Below are 16,594 nucleotides of genomic sequence, written 5' to 3'. Positions count from 1 at the left end.
CAACAACCCACCAGAAGCTGAATCTGACTCTGAGTTTCACTGGGTGCCCCTTTCCCCCTCCTGTTTCCCTCTTTGCATGGTGGCTTGGTTTGAGGGTCTTTGGACATCCCTCCATCTCCGACAGAAATCTCAGCCTGAGGCCCCGGAAAGCCTGAGGCAGGAGATGAGGTCACCAAGGTGCTGGATGAGACCTGGTGGGGATCTTCTGGCTGGGGGTCTGTGGATAACAGGCTCTCAGTTTCTGGCTTCTAGGATCTTTGTGGCAGATAGGGAGCAGGACTTGATGTTCTGAGAAGAGAGGGCTTGACCTCTGCCTGGCGAGGGCGTGGTGGTGGCACGAACCCTGCTCTCAGCCTTTATGTGGACACTTGACTGCCTTCTGCCAGAAACTTGTGATAAGATATCGTCTCTGACCACCGCGAGGTGAAGTAACACCAGACTTGTGCAGTGTGCAGCCTGGGCAACTGTGACCAGGAACCCAGGGCCAGCCGCGGTTCTCTAACCCCTGGGCCAGTTGTTCTGTGCAATCCCATCAGGTCTCCACAGTTACCTTGAGGGCAGTGGTTACTTCCTCCACAGCCTGGAAAGTTTCCAGGGGTGGCTTTCATCAGAGAAGTGCCCTGTGACCAAGAAGGCCTAGAGGGGAGAAGACCACACCCTAGTTCCTTGTGGCCCGGGTTGCAGCACTGGCCGGAAAAGTAGCAGGGAATAGGGGAGCGGTGGGAGCCGAGAAGCCCCCAGAGCGTGCGGAGAGAGTGCGCCACCAACTGGTGGAGATGGGGATGACAGACAGTCAGCTCAGGCCTCCCTGGGCTCCTGGCATTATCTCTCCTGAGGTTACAGGGTCACGGAGTCTGCCCCTTCCTATTCTGCTCAGGCTTGTGCCCCCCCACCTCCTCCTCTGATGGGGGAGAGACAGAGCTCGGCTTTGGACGGGAGAGTGACGTTCCAAAGTAATCGGATCCTTTTATTACCTGTGAGATTTTCAGGAAGTAGAACAATCTGCTCGAGCTATTATCAAGGGACAGAACAGTGGTTAGAATGAATAAAATTGCTTTTTGTGTGTGCCTCCGAAGGAATGGAAACTCCACAATTAACAGATTCCCAGAGTCGCATCCACAGTTGAGCAAGAGGTTCAGACAGAAAGTGGACCAAGGAGAGGTAATTGCGAGTGTGGTTGTAGACGTGAAATGTGTGCCTAGTTGCCCAGTGATATCCCACCCTTTGCAGCCCCATGGACTGTAGCCCGCCAGACTTCTCTGCCCATGGGATTTTTCAGGCAAGAATACTGGAGTGGATCACCATGCCCTCCTCCTCCAAGGGATCTTCCCAACTCAAGGACTAAACGTGTGTCTCTTATGTCTCCTGCATTGGCAGCTGAATTCTTTACTACTAGCACCACCTGGGAAGCATAGACATAAAAAGAACCATTTATTTGCAGAAATGCAGAATTGGGATCAAACCCAAGTCTAACTCTGGGGTCCAAGGCCCTTGCCCCAGTGCCTTCTCACAATGAGCATTTGTCCGGTGTTTTCTCGCTGTGACAGGATGGGTTGGCAAACCCAGGAAGTAGCAATATTAAATAGATCTAAAGACAACTCAAGGACTCAGGTCTGCAGAACTTATTAACAGAACTGACGATTACCAAATCCGTCAATAAGATAGCAAGTAAACATTGGGCCACGTGGAACAAATATACCAGGTTAATAATGAACTCTTTGTTTGCCTCTGAGATATCTCAACCCCTGGTGCACAATCCTCCCAGAAGGTGACATTGATCAGAGTGGGTGGGAGATGGGCTATGACGGTGCCTCCTGCCCCACCCCCACCACTCTTGCTCTCTAATGGTCAACACTTGCCTTCAGCCAGGTCAAGTCCATTGCAAAGGTGGGGAGAGGTATTCAGGCTACAGAAAGGGGAGGAAGACAGGTCAGCACATTTCTTGCCCTCACCTCTTCCCAGGTGGCGCCGGTGGTAAAGAATCCATCTGCCAGTGCAGGAGACTTAAGAGATGTGTGTTCAGTCTCTGGGTCAGGAAGATCCCCTGGAGGAGGGCATGGCAACCCACTGAGAATCCCATAGACAGAGGCGCCTGGTGGGCTACAGTCCGTAGGGTCGCAAAGGGTCAGACACAACTGAAATGACTTAGCATGCACGTTGACTCCAACATCAAAGGAATAAAGACGGTGATCTTCAACTGGTACCAGGTGTTCTACAATCTCCTCTTGATCTCCAGACCCTTCGGAGCCCAATTCAATAAAAAGAAGAGCACTTTGCCAAGCAGTCCCATCACAGTGGTGGAGGTGACAGGTGAATTACTAACTCCAGCCTCATGTCCACAAGAGACTTTTGCCCTCTTTGTGAAGGACTTTGTGTACACGGACCACATCACAGAGATGCCCTGACAGCACCAAAGGAAGGTATTCGTCCCCCAAATTCAAGCCTGTGCCCCTTATCACCTACCTGGAGTGAACAAGATATCATTCTTTAAAACAATATCCTCTGATTTTCTGGAGCCCAGCAAAACCATTCTTTTACTCTGTGTGTGCGTAAAAGCATCCATTTGTGGGTGTCAAAAATTAAAGCTAGCCAAAAGTTTGATAATTCTCTCTGGGAAATTTCTGGAAACATCTGGGCCTCTCTTGACCCTGTCACATGGAGAAGAAACCCAGGGTGAAAATGAAGATAAGCCAGGCTTGGGTATTTAGTGCAGCTTTACTCAGGCACTGCCTTGGATTTTCCCCCTTTAGTTCACGGGTTCTTCAAGGAACCACTTTTCATATTTATTTATCCAGCTTCCACTGCCCCATTCTGCCCCATTCTTGGAATAGCTCCTGCCTTTGGCCTCATTTTTTTTTGTGTGGCGCAAGCGGTAAAGAACCCGCCTGCCAGTGCAGAAGAGATAAGAGACACAGGTTCGATCCCTGGGTCGAGAAAACCCCCTGGACTAGGAAATGGCAACCCACTTCAGTATTCTTGCCTGGAGAATCCCATAAACAGAGGACCCTGGCAGGCTACAGTCCGTGGGGTGGCAAAGAGCCGGACACGACTGAGCACACACGGGGACCTACGGGTAAGATCTTCCTCAAAGGGGACCCAGTGACACCCCTTCTAAATTTGTTTTCATTTTTAAACTTTCAATATTTTATTTGGCTGCACTGGATTTCACTACAGCAGGCAGGATCTATTTCCTTGACCAGGGATAGAACCTGGGCCCCCTGCATTGGGTGTGGGGAGTCTTAACCACTGGACCACCAGGAAGTCCTCCACCCCTTCTCAATTTGAAACCTGCTTTTGTAGGGAGAGGTCTGTTGTTCCCTTTGGCCCCCCATCCCATCCTCCAGGGTTTGCTCCCTTTCCTGAGGCCTTCTGGTGGCATCAGCATTTGAGACTAGCCAGCTTCACGCCTTTAGAGTCAGCCTTGCTTGCTTTCTTGTGTGCTGACTCTTCGGGACCCCATGGACTGTAGCCCACCAGGCTCCTCTGTCCATGGGATTCTCCAGGCAAGAATACTGGAGTGGGCTGCCGTTTGCTTCTCCAGGGGATCTTCCCAACCCAGGGATCAAACCTGCGTCTCCTGCACTGCAGGCAGATTCTTTACCACTGAGCCACCTGGGAAGGCCTTCAGGCTCAGAGAGGGAGGCTTCGTTCCTCTAGAGCTCGCACCTCGCAGGATCCCGACAGCTGCCACCAGGGGGCGCCATGAGTCCCTGTTTCAGGTCTCACAGTGGATGCTGACCTTGAGAGGAGGACCAGAGCTGTACTGTGCTCCACAGGCGCTGGGATTTGCTGCGCTGCCCACTCCCTTCAGTTGACCCACCCACTCCCTCGTCTGTCTTCCGATCCCAGACCCTGCAGGTGGCCAGGCTGACTTGGTCAGTTTGGGGTTATCCCCATGCAGAGACACCTGCAAGTGAAGAGAGGGGGCATCATCTTGGCTTTTAAATGTCCCACATCTTGGCATTCGAGGAGGCTTTCTGAGCAGTAGTGCATCCTTCTGGGACCCTCAGAGGTCCCCTGGAGCCCTATCTGGAGCCCTCCCTTTCTCAGCTGTGCACTTGCAGGGTGCAGGGACTGGGCGGCCACCCGAGGGGAGAAGCTGCCCACAGTCCACTCACTCCACTTGGTGAAAATTACACGTTGCTTTTCAGCCAGTGACTGCTCACTCCAAATTCAATTTTGAGAACTGCTCAGGGCCCAACAGCCATGATGCTGCGCTATGACTGAGCTTCACACTGGCCCAGGGGACCCCTTTCCTCATCCTTCAAAGATGCTGCCGATGATCACTGTTCACTGTTAGGAGCACAGGTTCTGAGTCTCAACAGCCATGATTTTCTGAGTCCCCTGAGATGAGGAGAGTGTTTGCCTGAGGACAGCACTAAGAGATAGGGGAAGATGGCCAGTGGGAATCTGGAACAACAATGGCCAGGATGAGGCAAGGGAGCAGAGAAAAAGTGATTGGCATCAGTGGTGGGTTCAGGAGCCCAATTTATGGCCTCAGTATACACTCAATCTCAAAAGGACTCTGCGATGAGAATTTGTGGGGATAAGATGACCTTCAGGCTTTAAAAGGTCTCAAATCAAAGAAAGAGTAAATTAGAATTCATTAAAAGCCTGATCTAGAAAGGGGCCCCGGGTTCTCTGGTAATTAGAAAGTCTATTTCCAGAATATTCTTTGGCCTCAGCATTCCAGGAATTTAGGTTTAACTGAATCTCAAGGTTTTGGACTTAAGCCATTGCACTGTGTGTTCCTTGACCTGAACAGGAGAAGGGCTGAGATTAACAAAGGTTGGTTCTCAACAGCCTAGTTTGGAAGAATGAATGCCCAACAGTAGCTGCCAATTCGGCAACTATTTGTTGGATGAATGAATGAATGAATGAATATAAGATAAAAAGTAGGTGAGATGAGGTAAGAAAGGAAAATTCCATTTTAGATGTGTACATTTGAAGGCAATACAAAAACTATAGACGCAGTAGTTTTTGAGGAAAGTTCATGAAGGTTTGGAGGTTTGGATTGGGAAGTTGTAAGCGTAGAGATAGTTCTTGAAGCAACAGAAGAATCTGAGACCACTCAACAAGAAGGCGTAAACCTTAAAGAGGACAAAGGCAGGGATACTAACCTTTGTGGGTATTTAAGGGGCAGACAGAGGAAGATTGGCTGGTAGAGAGGGGAAAGTGGCTGGAAAGAAGTTAGAGGGTTGAGGGAATTCCCAGGTGGTCCAGTGGTTAGGACTCTCCATGCTCTCACTGCGGTGGCCTGAGTTCAATCCCTGGTCAGGGAACTAAAGTCCTGCAAGCAAAAAAAAAAAAAAGAGGATGGGGAGGAGTATGTTTTGAAAATAAAGGAAATAAACAGAAAAAGAGTGAATGTGTGTGAGTATGTGTGGGGTGTGGGTATGGCGGGTGGGTGTGCTGGAGGGCTGTATTGAGAGTATGTTTTCAGCCTGAATTCTGAGATGTGTTCTACCAAACTCTTCTTTCTAACAGTTTGCCGGTAGATTTAGCTCTCTTTCAAGGTCGTTCCTGGTTCCTGTCTGGTCAACAGCATAAAGGAAAATAGTAGACTTCCTATTCACTGTAGCTGGAGGGCCGTACTTATTTCAAGTAAGAGCTATTTCAACTTACTTAGACATAAGGTGGCCTAGGACATGGGTTACCCCCCCATCCCCACAGCACGTGTCCCCTTGTGGTATTTAGACTAGAACTAGCCTTGTTTGAATTTCTCTTTTACTCCTAAGCTTCCACAGCTTTTGAAGATATATTAACACACTCCCCAGTAGATACAAGGGTGCCCATCTCTCTTTCTGTGTGTGAAAATTATTATTAAAAAAAGCTCTGCTAATGTGTTTGGCAAAGCAGATAGCTCATTTTAATTTTAATTTTGATTTCTACCCCAGGCAATGGATGGTTGTTGTCATTTTCAGATGGTTATGAAACATTTGTATTACTATGTTTTTCTGTAAATTCTGCTTGGTATTGTTCTCCACTTGTGTTTTGGGTCTTAGAGGTCTTTGGATTGATACGTCTATGTTCATTATCTATTAATGGCATTAATAACCCTTTGTTAATAATCATTTTTCCAAACAGTCATTGATGCAGCCTTGGAAGGGAAGTGCTAACAGTCTTTAAAGCAGGCTCTCCATCGAGTTCTGAGGCTCACCAACCAGGCTTCTTGACCTCTGGCTCTTAACCTTCTGTTTACATTTCTGAGAGCCTCTCCGCCAGGCCCCAGGAGGTCTCCTTGCAGAATCAGTGCCCCTTGAAAATGAGGGTGACTGAAGGTGAGCTTGTGGGTTGTATCTGCTGTATGGTTTAGCTTCCTTTCTTCTCTCCCAGAGCTCAGGAAGATGTGCCTGGAACTACTGTGGCATCTGGGGTGTTGGGTTTCCTCGCAGCTGAATGCCTGGAGAGCCATTCTGAGGGCCCGTCTAAAAGGAATCCCTGCACGTACTCTTGTTTGTTGGATAAACAGGAGTTCAGTTATTTAAATATAGGCCATATGACTTCCTTCAGGGTGTTACATTCATCATCAGATGACTACTTAAAGAAACCAAATCTGAGCTCCATTGGAGAGAGGAGCTTCCTGCGTAGCTCACTTGGTAAAGCATCTGCCCACAATGTGGGAGACCTGGGTTTAATTCCTGGTTCGGGAAGTTCCCCTGGAGAAGGAAATGGCAACCCACTTGTATTCTTGCCTGGAGAATCCCATGGACAGAGGAGCCTGGCAGGCTACAGTTCATGGGATCATAAGAGTCGGACCTGACTTAGCGCTATCTTTCTTTCTTTCCATTAGGGAGGAGGGAGATGAGAGTTACCATTGTATCATTTTTCAGATCTCATTTCCTTATAGTTTATTTTTGTTGTCTGTTAACCTTGTTTACTGGTTATTGTTGTTCAGTTGCTAAGTCGTGTCCAACTCTTTGCCACCCCATGAACTGCAGCATGCCAGGCTTCCCTGTCCTACAGTATCTCCCTGAGTTTGCTCAAAATCATGTCCATTAAGTCAGTGATACCATCCAATAATCTCATCCTCTGTCATCCCCTTCTCTTCCTGCCCTCAGTCTTTCCCAGCATCAGGGTCTTTTCTAATAAGTCGGCTCTGCATATCCAGTGGCCAAAGTATTGGAGCTTCAGTTTCAGCATCAGTCCTTCCAATGAATATTCAGGGTTGATCTCCTTGCTGTCCAAGGAACTCAAGATTCTTATCCAGTACCACAATTCGAAAGCATCAGTTCTTCAGCCCTCAGCCTTCTTTATGGTTCAACTCTCACATCCATACATGACTACTGGAAAAACCATAACTTTGACTATATAGGACCTTTGTTGGCAAAGTGATATCTCTTCTTTTTAATATGCTTCTATAGGTTTGTAATAGCTTTTCTTCCAAGGAGCAAGCATCTTTTAATTTCATTGCTTCATTGACACTGAAAAAAAAATTACTAGTAAATTTGATAAATTCATTTGTTTGTAGACTGCCTTGCCTCTCACTCTCCCTCCCGCCCTTCCCCTCCCCCCGTAAAGCCTCTACCACCCTAAGAACCATCATTTGCCTGAGGAGAGAAGAGGTAAACAGAATATCGAACTCACTTTAGCAAGCTTCCCTTTTCTTTGGAGTCTTGGCCCTTCGCATCCTGGTTATTTTGAGAGTTCTCTGACGTGTTTAAACAGATGGCCCCATACCCTGGAGCTATCACCCTCCCATTCCACCTCCCCCCATCCCTAAGCAAACACCGATCTACTTTATGTATTTATAGAGCTACCCGTTCTGGACGTTTCACGTTGGTGGAATTACATAGTATGCAGTCTTCTGTGACTGGCATCTTTCACTTAGCATGATGTCTCAAGGCTCCTCTACGCTGAGCATCTATCAGTACTCTGAAGTGAGTAAAAGTCGCTCGGTCATGTCCGACTATTCGTGGCTCCATCGACTATACAGTCCATGGAATTCTCCAGGCCAGAATACTGGAGTGGGTAGCCTTTTCCCTTCTCCGGGGGATCCTCCCAATCCAGGGATTGAACCCAGGTCTCCTGTATTGCAGGCAGATTGTTTACCAGCTGAGCTACCAGGGAACATTTTTATGCCTTGGCAAATTGTCATAATCTTTTTTAAGTTTGAATCAGCTTTCAACATTTTATCCTTTGTGCTTTCAATGTCATGACAGGTCTGAGAGTTCGCTTAACCTTAGGGGTTTTTTTTTCTTTTTTTCCTTGCAGTCTCACCTCCTCTGGAACACCGGTACGCTTTTGCCACAGCCACTTTCGTATCTGAAAGCATCATGACCACCTGCTTTAACTAACCCTTGCAACCTGGATTCGAATTTCACAGCAGCATCCTTATTTGTGCTAACCACTTCATCAGAGAGTATAACATGAGTCAGTTCATGCCCACATATGAAATGATGGAAACTTTTACTGGCAGTGAGAGGTTCTTTTCTGGTCTCCCTTTAATTACTGTTTTCTTTTCATACGCCAGCTGACTTTACCATTTGGCCTGAATGCTGGCTGACCTGATTTGAATGATTTTTTTTCTTGCAGTCTCAATCCATAGTAGAAGTAAGTGCTCCATTTCAACCACAGTTGGCTTTCTGTTGCTTCTACTGATACAATTTAAACTAAATCATGCGGGAGCAACTTTACCTTGTTTTTCATATTCACTGAATCTTGTCGCTATAGTTTAGACCAGAGCCTCACGGAAGCCTGGATCTCCTTTCTTTTGCCTTTTTTCAGATCTTCTCCTTGCAGCCAATTTCGCTTCCAATGTTACCACTTTTTGTTTCTTTCCTGCAGTTAATCTTTTTATGTAAACTGCTTCATTAATTTATCACTGGGAGACAAGGAGCCCATACAACTGTACTATTCATTGTCTGTGAAATAAACAAGCAACCCATGTGCAGTGGCCGGTCACTGGCAGACTTGGAAAGAAGTGATGTGAGCGGTCACTGCGTGTGATGACCATCTGTTACGTTGTGATTTGTGGAGGGAAGGTTAGCAGCAAAGTCTGTATCTAATGTGATGATTTGAGTTACTAAATGGTGGTCACTGAAATTTGAATCGTTGTATTGAATGACTGGTGTTATTTAACTAAACCGTAGTAACTGCAGTTTGTACATCTTAGGACTGTGCAAGACAAGGGATGTCTGAATTCGATTTCAGTGGATCATCCATCTTTAAACCTCAACTACTTGATAGTCTTGGGTCTTGTACTAACTGCTTTATTTGTGTGAGACTCTTGAGGCGGTACCATTCTGACCTTTGGATTTAAAAATTATGGTAGAGAAGACGATTCCTGGGATTATCATCTCAAAATGAGGGCTACCCTGGCCTCCTACCTCCGCTAATGAGGGCTTAGAGCAGCTCTGCCTCTGACATACATTGTTTTATTCTGTGTATAAGACAGCAAAGTCTTCTCTATCTCTGATGTCTGCTGTCTTCTCTGTGTTTCTCTATATTCTTGTGATTTAAAACTGCCTTCCAGAAACATATGGAAGTTTTGCCCAAACACCCACAGTGTCAGAAAGCTAGATACTACCTTTCAAGTAAATAACTCATAAAAACCGAAAGAACTATTTTCCCTGAAGAATGCCTCATAGTAGCTGTAACAACCTCTCTTTCAAACCTCAGGCCAATCTGTTCTTTCCCTGTTTAAGAATCTAAGTTTCACAAGCTCTTCTGTAGTATTTTACATGAGTTTCAAAGGCTCACAAAGGAAAAAAGCTTCCTGAAGTTCTGTCTCTCTTTTTCCTTTGGCACCTTTGAGACATTTTCAATGTGACAGATAGGTTTTAAATAGATCTGGAGAGATTCTTTGTGCTGCTTCTGTGTCTCCAAGCACTTAGAACATGGCTAGGCACATAGGACGCATTTAACAAATGCTTGTCGCTTTATTGATCGAAATGACAAGCTACAGGCATACCTTTTGATTTACACCTAAATTTATTTCTGAAAATTGATTTTTTGAGGAGAGGGAGGGAGACATGACACTGGATTGGCAGAAGGGGGAGAAAACGTGCCTTGAGAAAATTCATAATGTGGATCCTCCTAACAGTCACAAATTCAGACATCTTCTTGATGAGGCTTTGGAAAATGAGTAGTTTGCAGGCAAAATATCTTTTGTTTAAAATCATAATTTAAATATTTTCTTTAAATGTGATAGCTATCTATCAGTGAAAGACTGTTGCCGTCAAGATAAAAAGATAGGGCCATGAGACTTGGGGAAAATGTATTGCGGCTTGTTCCCTGGAGGAGAAAAGCATGAAACCCAATGCGAATGTCTTCTGGAGGAGTGCTCATGGCCAGGCTGTCAAATCCTCTAACCTGTTAGAAGTTGAGGGTATTTTCCTTTTCATTTTGTCTCATCTGTGATAACTGTGAATTCAGCAGACACCTAATGTGTGTATCGTGAGAGTAACCTCCTCCCTTCTGCTAATTCTGAGCAGCCTCAGGGCTGTTTGCAGGTGTGGACAAACCCTCCAGCTGGCCTCGTCTTTATTTCCTCTAGCCCCTAGCAGCAGAGAAGGCAATGGCACCCCACTCCAGTACTCTTGCCTGGAAAATCCCATGGACGGAGGAGTCTGGTCTGCTGCAGTCTATGGGGTCGTGAAGAGTCGGACAGGACTGCGCGACTTCCCTTTCGATTTTCACTTTCATGCATTGGAGAAGGAAATGGCAACCCACTCCAGTGTTCTTGCCTGGAGAATCCCAGGGACAGGGGAGCCTGGTGGGCTGCCATCTATGGGGTCACACAGAGTCGGACACGACTGAAGCGACTTAGCAGCAGCAGCAGCCTCTAGCAGAGAGGAGGACTGCGCGCGGAGTTGGTGTCTAGAGGTCGTCACAGAGTCTTTAAATCACGCTTCCTTTAACAGTTTGTAAGATCTGCTCTGGGAGAATCAAAGGTCAGTTACATGACCGGTTCAGGGCCCCACAAGGAGGATCTGAGAGGTCATGGTGTCAGGTCATGAGGTTAGATTCAGGAGAAGAGCAAGACTCCAGGAACTCCTCTGTGACATGGCTCATTACATGATTCAGATGGTCTAAGGGAAAATGGACCACGGCACACAAAGCCCCACATAATACCAGCGCTAATTCCACCCAAACAACAGAGTCCAGGGCTTCCTCAGTGCTTACTTAATTTGGTTTTTGTTCACTCATGTTAGTTTATGTTTTAGATGAAGAGCTTCCAGAACGCCGGATTCAGGACTGTATGGATGGAACTGTGACCGCCCCCACTTCCCCTGCCCAAATTCCTGTGTTGAAACCCTAACACCCAGTACCTCAGAATGTGACTGTTTTTGGACACAGGGCCTTCTAAAGATGTACTTAAGGTAAAATGAAGTCATGTGGGTGGGCCCTAACCTAAATATGACTAGCGTCCTTAAGAAGAGATTCGGACTCGGAATCGCACAGGGGAAGATCATGTGAAAATACCAGAAAAAGATGGCCATCTGTAAGCCAAGGAAAGAGACTTTGAAATAAACTAACCCAGTTGACACTTTGATCTTGAACTTCTAGCCTCTACAACTGTGAAGAAATAAATTTCTATTGTTTAAGCCACCCAGTCAGTAGTATTTATTATGACAGCTCTAGAAAACAGATACAAGGTCTGTTTAAATTTCTATGAATAGTATCAAGTCTCAAGACCGTATGCAAAATAGATGCATTTAATGGAGCAGGCAAAAATACAACAGATGGACAGAAATCTTTTTTTTTTCCCCCTTTCACTGGCAGGTATGGCATTTAAAGGCTAGGAATTGAATCAGGCAGGATCAGGCATTATCTTTTCATTATCTTTTATTGTACACCTGAACATCTTTCAACTCTCCCAGAAGCAAGCATCTGGTGAAATGTGGGACTTCCGAACCACTCTGATGCCACGAGATTAAGTAGAGATTGTGCTGAAGAATGACTTTGGAGACAGGTTTGGAAATGATGACTAGCTATTATTGTTTGGTCTAGGCAGTGGCACAGTTGATTGCTGCACCTTGGTTTTATCAACATCATGGGAGAGATGTTGTAATAATAGAACACGCATTATGTAGCTTTTTTTTTTTTGCCCCCATTCACTATTGAAGGACCTTTTTCCGGCTACGTCTTCTTACTTCTCCTCTTTGTTTCAACTGATTTCCAGGGAAAGATTCTCTTATATCCTTTTGAGCACAGACCTCTCATGATCTCTACTCACTGTCTCTCTAATTATCTATCTATAGATAACAATTTAAAACATTGTTTGATATGTTTCATAATTTTTATGTTAACTTGGATATTTTTATTTATTTATACATATTTTATGATGAGTGATATAACCACAATAAAAGAAAGTTTGGAAATAGATAAAAGAAAAAAAGTCACCCATAGTCTTATCATTCTAAGTCTTTTTTTTTTTTTTTGGTGCATTTGATTGATTTTCCTTTCAACCTTTTAATCCTATGCATAGGAACTTTTCTCCAAAAGTTGAGATTCTAATGTATATACACGAATTTCTATACGATGTAAATTGCATCTTGAGCCTTTGTATGGTGCAATAAAATTTTCTTAAACATCATTTGAGTGATAATATACTATAGCATTGAGTTGACACAATAGTTTACTTATTAGTTTCCCAATTCTTGGACATTTAGGCTGTTTCAATTTCTTTAAAAATAAGTAACTATAAACAACACAGACATCTTTGACAATGGATATGTTTGAACATACTTGCTATTTCTTCCTTGTTTTGCATTTCCTTCCTTGGAACACATTCCCATTTGCTGAGTTACTGTTGGGTGAGGTGTGCTCTTTTTGTGTGTGCAGAAGCTGCAAGTGTGTGTTACTGTTGGTGGTAAGACTCCTTGTAGAGTATTTGTATTTTGGGCCACTCTTCTTCATTTAACCTGTGCCAAGATCCCCAATGGCTTGAGGACTCTGCTGCTGCTTTTGGGGAATCATCTATCTAGTTCATAGCTGGTACATTTTGCCTAATAAGTTGCATACTGAATTTTACCAGTCTGATGAGATTTAAGGACAAGTGAATAAAGGAGACAGGACAGAATGGGTCTAAGACTCACACAAAGAGTTGGTTTAAGAGTCCTCAGACACCTCACATCATCAGTAACACTTCATATGTCAGTGAAAGAGTAGTGTGAGCACTATTAAGTAGGCATGGAGGAGCAGCTCTGCTGCACCGGCCAGGGGGCTGACACAGGAGACTGTGAGGCAGGAGATTGTGTAGGGAACTCTCTAGCCACGTCACTGGGTCTTGGGTCTTGTCTGGGGAACAAGCTATCAAGTTTTCCTAGAGTTAGGGGAATGTATCTCCACAACCTGCTACTTTCCCTTTGTTCTGAAAAATCTGGCTGTAGCTCAGCTTCTTTGGTATCATGATACCAGGACGGTGGCAGCACACTGTGTACCTCACTGTGTTTGCCTCTATTCTGGCTGCGAGGAGGCTACTCAAGAAAGAACACAGGACCCCCTGCTCTGCTTTGTGGGCTGACTTGACTCCCAAAGCCATCTTGCTTTCTTAATTTTATTTGCTCTTAGCCTCATCTTTTTATTTTGGATGTATTTTCTCTTATTAAATGTTTGCATATTTCTAGGTAGCATTAACTTTGTTTTGGAATGAGTCATGGCTTGAATGCAGAAGGAGAGATTGGCTTTCTGGTTTAGGGATTGGTCCGGTTCGGTAGTATGAGCTTGGCACTGAGAGACTGTGCATCTTGGGTCCAGTGTCTGGATCTGACTGATCCGCAGTCAGGCAGTGGCTCCTGATGGTTCAACCTCAGCACTGTCCTGAGGTCCTGTCATTAAAAATTCAGCCCCTCGGTGGGAATATAAATTGATCCAGCCACTATGGAAGACAGTATGAGAATTCCTTAAAAAACTAGGAATAAAACCATCATGTGACCCAGCAATACCACTTCTAGGCATATACCCTGAATAAACCAAAATTTAAAAAGACACATGTACCCCAATATTCATTGTAAATATAGCCAAGGCATGGAAGCAACCTAGATGTCCATCGACAGATGAATGCATAAAGCTGTGGTACATATGTGCAATGGAAATATTACTCAGCTATGAAGAGCAACACATCTGAATCAGTTCTAATGAGGTCGATGAACCTAGAGCCTGTTTTACAGAGTGAAGTAAATCAGAAAAAGAAAAACAATATCATATTTTAACACACATATATGGAATCTTCCCTGGTGGCTCAGAGGTTAAAGCGTCTGCCTCCAGCACTGGAGACCTGGGTTCAGTCCCTGGGTTGGAAAGATCCCCTGGAGAAGCAAATGGTAACCCACTCCAGTATTCTTGCCTGGAGAATCCAATGGACAGAGAAGCCTGCTGGGCTACAGTCCATGGGGTCGCAAAGAGTCGGACACGGCTGAGTGACTTCAGTTGCTTCACTTACTTCACTTACTTATATGAATCTAGAAGGATGGTATTGATGAATCTGTTCACAGAGCAGCAGTGGAGAGGCAGACACAGAGAACAGGCTAATGGACAAGGGTGGACGAGAAGAGGGAGAGGGTGAGATGAATGGAGAGAGCAGCATGGACGCACATACGTTAACAAATAGCCAATGGGAGTTAGCTGTGTGACTCAGGGAACTCACACTGGGGCTCTGTAATAACTAGAGGGGTGGGAATAGGCGGGAGGTGGGGGGGTCGGAGATTCAAGAGGAGGAGACATATGTACACCTATGGTTAATTCATGCTGATGAGGGCAGAAATTAAATCTATATTTTAAACCAATCATCAGTCAATTAAAAATAAATAAATACAAAAAACCCACAGATGAATGGATACAGAAGTTGTGGTTCATATACACAATGGAATATTACTCAGCTATAAAAAAGAATGCGTTTGAGTTAGTAGATAAAAAGATTCTTTCCCTCTTAGGCTCTACCCTCCTCCACTTTGTGTCTTTTTAAAATGGCAGGTGCTGCTGCTGCTGCTGCTAAGTCACTTCAGTCGTGTCCGACTCTGTGCGACCCCATAGACGGTAGCCCATGAGGCTTCCCCATCCCTGGAATTCTCCAGGCAAGAACACTGGAGTGGGTTGCCGTTTCCTTCTCCAATGCATGAAAGTGAAAAGTGAAAGGGAAGTTGCTCAGTCGTATCCAACTCTTAGCGACCCCATGGACTGTAGCCCACCAGGCTCCTCTGCCCATGCAGGAGGTAGACTGTATTTATTTATGGTTAAAAGTCTAGTTAACAGTTAAGTATTCTTACCCCATTGTCTTTTTTACTTCCTTATACACTGTACTTCTGTATTTTCAACCTATAGAAACTTTAATTTTGACTGAAGGAGAAAAGTGGATTTAGCTTTTAACCTGGATTATTCTGCTAATTAAATGTCATTATTTTATAATTTAGAATTTTGGAACAGCCCTTTTAATACTTAGTATCTCTTATATCGTTGACTTTTCCAGCATTAAAAAAAAAAATGAATTTACCTCTTCTTCCCCAAAGAAACTCTTGAAGGTAGGGACTCTTCATTTTTGAAACTCTCACAAAACTGAAACTAAGTCTTTGCACAAAGCAGGAGCTCAGAACGAGTCTGTTGGACTGAATATTCTCACCTTCAAACAGGCTTGAGAAATGAAGATGTCTGGAAACTCTACCCTATGAAACAGAGCAGTCCTGGTAGTAAACATATATAGGATTGATCAACTTGACTGAAGACTGATCTCAGTGATGCCAAAAAAAAGTCCCACCCACCAGAGGTGTCACACTAAGTTTTGGTTTGAACTCTACTTGCAGTCGGAGGATCTTTAATTTTAAGATTGAAAAGTACTGTATGGAGAGTATATGAAGATTGTGTTTTCTTATAATTTGGTAAATGTCACTTCTACTTCATTGTTTGAAATTAAATTTCAATTTTTGTCATAGTGAGAAACAGTCAAAATATTTCACATACGGGGAGAATAAGACCCAAAGCTTGTGGTTATGGCAGGCCAAGAATCTTTGATTTGAGGTGAAAATGTGATTCTTTTGGAAACCCCTTCTAACCTTCCAGTATGTTTTAATTTCCTCCAAAGACTCAAATATTTTAAGACCATATGTAGGCCTAGTCATCTGAGCATTTTAAACATAATAGCTCTACTTTGGGTATCCAGTTCATTACTGTGATGGTCCTTGAGAACAAAAGACACAGAAAAGAAATTTTTAAAAAAAGGTGAATTGCATTCAGCTGCATTAGATTCTGACTAGGGAGCTAAAATAACCCATTTTCAAAGCTCTTCAGAGTGACTGGGCTCTGCATTTGCTGCAGAGTAGCCCTGGTCAGGAGAAAGGGTTTAAATAACCCTACTCGTGATCATTTCTTTTTTTCCTCTTTTGCTTTTTGTTCTGTACTTTCGCATCATTATAACTGATGCTTTCTTGTCTCTATTTTTTTAAAAAGCAAAACAGCATTTTTTCTTTTGCTGAAGGGGAAAGGTGGGGCATGTGGCCCCTGAATTCCTGCCAATGGACAAGTAGTCACTCACATTCCATCTGCCGCTGGCAAAATGACCAGTGAAACTGGACATTGAAGCTACGAGGCATCTGTGAGCACACCGCACAGGACACACAGGTGTCAGCTGTACGCACATGGGAAATGCATTCACAGT

Source organism: Ovis aries, chromosome 2 (assembly GCF_016772045.2).
Source record: "Ovis aries strain OAR_USU_Benz2616 breed Rambouillet chromosome 2, ARS-UI_Ramb_v3.0, whole genome shotgun sequence".
NCBI classification, from domain to species: domain Eukaryota; kingdom Metazoa; phylum Chordata; class Mammalia; order Artiodactyla; family Bovidae; genus Ovis; species Ovis aries.
Note: the sequence above shows the minus strand (reverse complement) of the source record.